This window comes from Ixodes scapularis, unplaced genomic scaffold (assembly GCF_016920785.2).
Source record: "Ixodes scapularis isolate PalLabHiFi unplaced genomic scaffold, ASM1692078v2 PGA_scaffold1__304_contigs__length_218370807, whole genome shotgun sequence".
Lineage (NCBI taxonomy): Eukaryota > Metazoa > Arthropoda > Arachnida > Ixodida > Ixodidae > Ixodes > Ixodes scapularis.
Window position 1 is genome coordinate 100,572,313 of NW_024609846.1, and position 7,091 is coordinate 100,579,403.

A 7,091-nucleotide genomic window follows, 5' to 3' on the forward strand; every position below is an offset into this window, starting at 1 on the left:
AACAAGGATGGCAGCCTCTCTGTGAACGTGGCATCACTTGGATCCGCAAACAAACTACTGACGCTGCAATCCCTAGGAAACATCAAGGTCTTTGCAACCGTACCACAGACATACTCAAGAAATTTAGGAAAAATTAAGAATGTGCCTCTTGAGTATCCAGACATTGCACTCCTCGAGTACTTTCTTGACGCCGGGGTAACGTCCGTGCAACGACAAGTTGCATACCTTCGCAAGGAGGATGGGACTGTCGAACCACGACCCTCTGGAAGCGTTATCCTTGTGTTTCGTCCCGACCGCCCGATGCCCCAGCGCGTGTTCCTTGGCTTCACTAGTCACCCCGTCGAAGAGTACTTTAGACCACCGGTTCAGTGCTTCAAATGCCAAAGATACGGCCATGTTGCCAAATATTGCCGAGGCCCACAACGTTGCAAAATCTGCGCTGGACCGCATCACTACAAGAACTGCACTTCTAAACAAGAACCAAAGTGTGCCAATTGCGACGGCAAGCACTCAGCATCCTTCTCTGGCTGCCCACGGAAGCATGCAGCAACCGCAGCAGCTCGCACAAGCATAATGAACGACCGAGCTCTCAGGCGCCGTGCGCCTTCACCTAACCCTGAGGTCGTCCGACTCCCGACGTTGTCTCCAACTCAACAAGAAAAACCAGAGAAATCTACATACGCCGGTGCAGTAAATCGTCGTCCCAAAGCACGTGTGGCACATATGACTACAGAGACACGTAGCAACAGTGTCGCACAACAAAAGAAGAATGCCGCCGAGACATCGACTATGGATGCGCCACGTGCAACACCGAACGTTCGATCCTCAGCGAACCATCGTCCATCGGATTCTTCGGAATCTGTGCCTACGCCACGATTTACGTCCCGTCAGCAAGGTGACATAAGTCAAGTATTACTACCAATGTTCTTCGCAGCACTAAAGGCCATTCTGAAAACATCACCAGACGCTAACGATCTGCCAGAAGGGCGTTTCTCGCAATGGAACACCTGCTAAAGGCTTCAAATGATTCTTAAAAAAATTGAAAATAACGTCGGGTGCAATTGAAGATAATTATAAAAAGACCACTATTTTCCAATGGAACGCAAGAGGATTAAGGTCCCGATTGTCCGATTTTAGACAGCTGGCTTTCAAGTACAAGTACCCTATTATTGTTATTTGTGAGTCCAGGTTGCCTTGCAACCTGCGTTTATCAGGATACGAAAAGTTTGACTCCTTACGTACTAATGGGGAAAGTCGCGTGACTCTCTTCATTCGCAGAGAACTTACGTACGTGGCACATATTATTCCATCCCACCCGGACAATGAGTATGTTTGTGCTACAATTTCTGATGAAAAATGTACGTGCTCATTCACCATTATAGAAGCATATATACCTCCAAAGTCCAAGTTCGACAGAGCACGCTTAGAGAACATTCTGAACACAGTCCCATCGCCACATATAATTACAGGCGATTTTAACGCACACCACTATATATGGGGCAGCCATCGCACAAATCCTCGGGGTAGGTGCCTTGCTGACATAGCACATACACATCATTTATCCCTATTAAATGATGGAAGTCCCACATACCTCCGGGGTGCAGACAGCAGCAGTTGCCTGGATTTGACATTTGTCTCATTTGCTCTGGCGTCTCAAGCTATTTGGTTCACAGATATTGAAACTCGGGGCAGTGACCATATACCCACATACACAATTATACAAGGATTCATCACAGGCAAAAAGAGTCATGTTGTCAAACGAGTTGATTGGTGGGAGTTTGAGCAGTCAATGAGAGGTAAATGCAATACGCTGACTGACCTTTCTGAGTTCGAAAAAGCTGTCATTGACTCTGCACACTCATCAACCCATAGCCATAGCCTTCCACTTAAGCGAACAACTATTGACGCAGAGTACGAACGTCTTCGGGCCATCCGGCGACAGGCGGAGAGGCGTGCTCGACGAACTAAAGAAAAATACGATATTCGCGCGGCAAGAAATCTGCAGAAAAAAATAAGCCGCCATTTTGACAAGCTCGGTCAACGTAAATACAGGGGATTTTGTGAAAATATTGATCCCCGCAAGCCACTCTCCGCGATTTGGAAAATAGCTCGAGGCCTTAAGTCTCCTCCTCAACAATATCACCCATTCCGAGCACTTGCGTTGTCGGCGGCATGTTCACAAAAGGATCTTGCGAACGAGTTTTGTGCATCTCTCACGTCGAGTGTTTCCGTGCCGAAAAGTCGTCCTGTCCCTACCGCTGCAGCACCATCAGCCGTTGATGGATTCATGGACGATGTCTTCACTCGTGGCGAACTAGATGCCGCTCTTGTATCTATAAAACCTAACTCATGTCCCGGTCCAGATGGGATAAAATATGCTTTCTTAACACATATGGGGACTGATGCTCGCAATTGGCTGCTGGAATATTTTAACAAATTATGGACAAATGGAGAAGTACCTAACACATGGAAACGGGCAAGAATTGTTCCATTACTGAAGCCTGGCAAGTCGCCCTTACTTCTATCATCATACCGTCCTGTTGCTCTGGCAAGTTGTGTTGGCAAGTTGATGGAGAAAATGATCAATCGTCGTTTAGAATGGTATCTGGAAAAACGAAGAGCTTATCCAAAAAATATGCATGGTTTTCGTCGAGGAAGAAGCTCCGTGGATCCTGTCCTTCATCTCGTCACCTACGTCGAAGAGGAAAGATCTCAAGGGAGGATCACAATAGCGGCATTTCTCGACATCAAAGGAGCGTTTGACCGTGTCACTCATAATGCCATCTTTCAAGCGCTACAGGAGGTTGGTATCGGAGGCCGTCTTTACAAGTGGATCGAAAGTTATCTCTCAGATCGCACCATTTATATGACCACGCAAGATGGAGACACGTCAAACCATTTCATCTCTCGGGGTGTACCCCAGGGAGGCGTGTTAAGTCCAACCCTATTTAATATCACGCTTATCAGGCTCGTGCAGTCGTTGCCACCAAATGTAAATGTATCCTTATACGCAGACGATATCTGTATATGGGCTTCTGGCTCCACTCGCGTACAAGCTAAAGCCAGAGTGCAATTAGCTTTAAAGAAAGTTCACAGATACCTTTGCGTCCGTGGCCTTGAAATCTCCGCTGCCAAATCTGCTGCCATTGCATTCACTCGAAGGAACATGGACCGTTATCCACTTCGCATTTTTAAGCACACAATTTCATACGTCAAAAGTCACATATTTCTTGGCGTATATATTGATAAAGGACTAACTTGGACCCCGCATATTAATTACCTAAAACGGAAGCTGGTGAGTTTCATTGACCTCTCCCGCTTCATTAGTGGCACTACGTGGGGAGCGTCAGTGGGGGCGTTGCTACGTCTCTATCAGGCTTTATTTACTGGTTTGCTTAGGTACAGTCTTCCAGTTATCAACGGCATGTGCCGTACAAACTTAGGCACACTTCGAAGCCTTCAGGCGCGCGCTCTTCGAGCCTGCCTTGGGCTTCCAGCATGTGCGTCAACAATTGGAACTATAGCAGAAGCACGCGTCATTCCTATAAGCATCCTGCTCATGCAGGAAACTCTAAGGCTTCATTTAAGACACTTAACTCAGCATGAAGATCACTCTCTCGCCACCATGGAATCTGCACGTCCAAACTCGAGCTACTCCAAGGCGCTGTCCCAGGTACGGCGACACTTGCCGGGAGATCTTACACAAGCCACAGTTTGCACGACGCCTCCGTGGAGATTTCCGGAACCAGATGTCAAACTTGATATTCCTGGTATCAAGAAAAAATCAAATATGCCAATGGTCGTGATTTTACAGGTTACAATGTCCCATATTTACGGTAACCATCTCTCGAGAACACATGTCTACACCGACGGCTCATGTACCTCTGATAGTTCTACTTGCTGTGTGGTCATTCCAAGTCACTGTAGAACCGTGCGATTCAAGCTAAGCCACGTAACTTCATCTACGATGTCAGAGCTAGTGGCAATTCAACAAGCACTTCAAATCATCTTGACACAATTGTCCCACTCGTGGACAATATTTTCTGACTCCAAGCTGGCCCTCCAAGCAATATCAGCATTTTTGCGACGCGGTCAAAATGACCAAGTGGTTTTCGAAATAATGACCCTTCTTGTGCAGTGTTTGGATCTAGGACACACTGTCAAGTTTCAATGGATACCAGGTCATTGTCGTTTACCTGGAAACGAGGCTGCAGACGCAGGTGCGAAGTCAGCCCATTCTCTAGATGCAACTATTACGATTCCGTATTGTCGGAATAACATTAAATGCCTTATCAATCGTAACGCCGCCAGCGCAAGGAGAAATCTATGGCACGATGTCTCCTACCACTATGCTCCCCTCTACGCGTTGGACCCAAATCTTACCTTTCAACTTCCACGCGATCTTCCCCGGAGGACAGAGGCAGTCATACATCACCTCCGGCTCGGTGTCGCTTATACACAGTCCTTCCTTCACCGCATCGGGCAAGCCAGAACATCGGACTGTCCAACGTGTGAATGTGATGAAACCATTGCTCACCTATTGTGCGACTGCAAAATCTACGACGCGGAAAGAGAACACCTCAAGAGTACGTTGGTGCAACTTGACAGCCGACCGTTTTCTGTCATGAAAGTGCTCGGAACCTGGGACAGCCCTCAGAAGGCAGCGAGGGCCACAAAAGCTTTTCTGCGTTTCCTAAAGGAAACGCGGCTGAGCTTCTGCCTCTGAAGGACACACGTACTTTATTCATAATGTGATCTATAGTTTGTGCTCTCGTGTCACTATTCCTTTTTTTTTTTTTTTCGACATGTTTATTCTACGTTTTCCTATCCTTTCCTTCCTATTTTAACTCCCCACTACCCCCTCCCTAAAACAGAGTAGCCAACCAGGACTCCAACCTAGGTTAACCTCTCTGTTCTTCTTTTTCCGACTCTCTCTCTCTCTCTCTCTCTTATGTAAACATTCAATTCATCCCAGTGTTTTTTCAGGCTTCGGACATTATTATGAATAACTTGAAGGATCCTACTTCCATTTCCTTCATCCGCTATCATATATTCCGTTTGAGTCTCCCAGTCGTTAAAGGTATCAAAAGAGGCCATCATGTTATCGTCGTCTATTTAAATCACTTTCACTGTCAACACGGATTGCAGCCGCCCCTTCCCTTTGCCTGACCAATATTTTTCCGTTTTTCATCCAGACGTATGTGTACCCTCTTTCTCTCGCACATTCTTTCGCTTTCCAAAACAGCCATCGTTGCAGTTTCGTGAGGTTTTCATTAATATAGACCCGCTCATTCTTTAGTGCAGTGCGCTTCGTCATCCATTGGTCTCTTTCTGACCTGTCATTGAATCTTACGATAATAGGAGGTATCTTACCCTCCCTGGCCCTCAGTCTGTGCATTGACTCAATCTTTTCAGGCTGCGGTATAGATAAGGAGAGCTTTGCTGCTATACTTTTTACGATTATTGAAATATCTTCTTGATCACTGAGCAATTCCGTGGATTTCGATGTTATTTCGTCGTGAGTACTGTTCTGCCTTTTCCACAGCCCATTCTAGCTCCTGTATTCTTGCGTCCCTTTCGTCAGCAAGTTTTTCGATCTGGCCTGTTCTTTTTTTTAGGTCGTTGGTGACATGTGTCAAGGAATCTATCCTTTTTATTAATTCATTATACTGGCTCGAGAGCATGATGGTAGTGCTCTCTATCGTTTCGGTAGTCTTTTCTTGTTTATCCAGTTTTTGGATCATTGTGTCATGTTTTACAGGTTGTAGATTTAGTTTTCTTTCAATGTTTTCGACTCTAGCTAGTACTTCCGTCAGCTTCTGGTTTGTTTCTGCTAACTGTATTGCTATAGCTGCTTCATTTCGTTCCACAGTTCTTTGAGGTGATACTGCTGCCTGACCGCCTTTTTGCGCGGATTGTCGTTGTTTATGTCTTGTACAAGTTAAGCACTGCCAAGACAACAGCTCTGCGTGCTCCATGTTTTTGAGTTTCGTTTTGTTTACTCCTGCGCAATTACCCACGTGGTAAGAATTTTTACACTCGTAACATTGCAATGATTGGCTCTTTGGTGCAATTTGTTTCAAGCAGGCTAAGCATTCCTTAGGCTCTTCTGAGGCAGACATGTTTCAGCACAGTACAAAAACCGTACAAGTCAAGGCGGAACTAGGCAGTCCAGCGGAACGTAGGCCAAGAACAAAAAAAAAAAAAAAAGCTTTTGGACCCACCTGAGGACCAAGACAGTAACATTAGATACGTCCGGCGCCCTTCGCTAGACTGCGCTTGTTCCCCGCTTGTTGCTGGCTTATATGAACCGTTGCCGCCCTACGATGGCGTGTTGCTCTGTTGTTGATGATAGCTTGTCATCGTCGTTTGTGGAATTCTGGTGCGGCTGCGATGACAGCGCAGCTCGGATGAGATGATTCCAGCTTGATTTGCCTGAGGACCAAGACAGTAACGTTAGATACGTCCGGCGCCCTTCGCTGGACTGCGCTTGTTCCCCGCTTGTTGCTGGCTTATATGGGCCGCTGCCGCCCTACGATGGCGTGTTGCTCTGTTGTTGATGATAGCTTGTCATCGTCCCTTGTGGAATTCTGGTGCGGCTGCGATGACAGCGCAGCTCGGATGAGATGATTCCAGCTTGATTTGCCTGAGGACCAAGACAGTAACGTTAGATACGTCCGGCGCCCTTTGCTGGACTTAAGACGCTTATGTTCAGAAGATAAGAATTTTGATATAAAAGCTAGAGCACTAGGAGAGGATTTCATTAACCGTGGATACCCCTCACCGTTAATAAATAATTCAATATCAAAAAGTCGAGCGATCTCTCGGAACGCGTGTTTAGTAGAGCGACCGAAAAGAAATAACCATGAATTACGACTAATCTTACCTTACCAGTCAAAACTTCCAAACATAAACAATATTCTTAGACGACACGACCACCTGGTTTAAGAGCGTTTAAGAGACCACGTAATTTATTAATTTTTTTAGACAGTCCCGAAACTCCATCGGACGTAGCCTGGTCCATCTTGGTTGCATAAAATGCAATAATAACCAATGCAGTTTATGTGTGGATATAATTATAGCTAAGTCTA

The 7,091-nt window shown here is 46.1% G+C and overlaps 1 protein-coding gene across 1 annotated transcript in view; it reads right to left on the reverse strand.

Annotated features, from left to right (window-relative positions):
• LOC121835786 (piezo-type mechanosensitive ion channel component 1-like) overlaps window positions 1-6,532 on the reverse strand; it is a 57,980-nt gene extending 51,448 nt beyond the window's left edge. The window contains exons 1-2 of the mRNA XM_042290283.1: window positions 6,486-6,532; window positions 6,225-6,285 (exon numbers count right to left, since the gene is read on the reverse strand). The gene's annotated coding sequence lies outside the window, so the exon portion shown is untranslated. The remainder of the gene's footprint in view (window positions 1-6,224; window positions 6,286-6,485) is intronic.
• Between the last annotated feature and the right edge of the window lie 559 nt (window positions 6,533-7,091).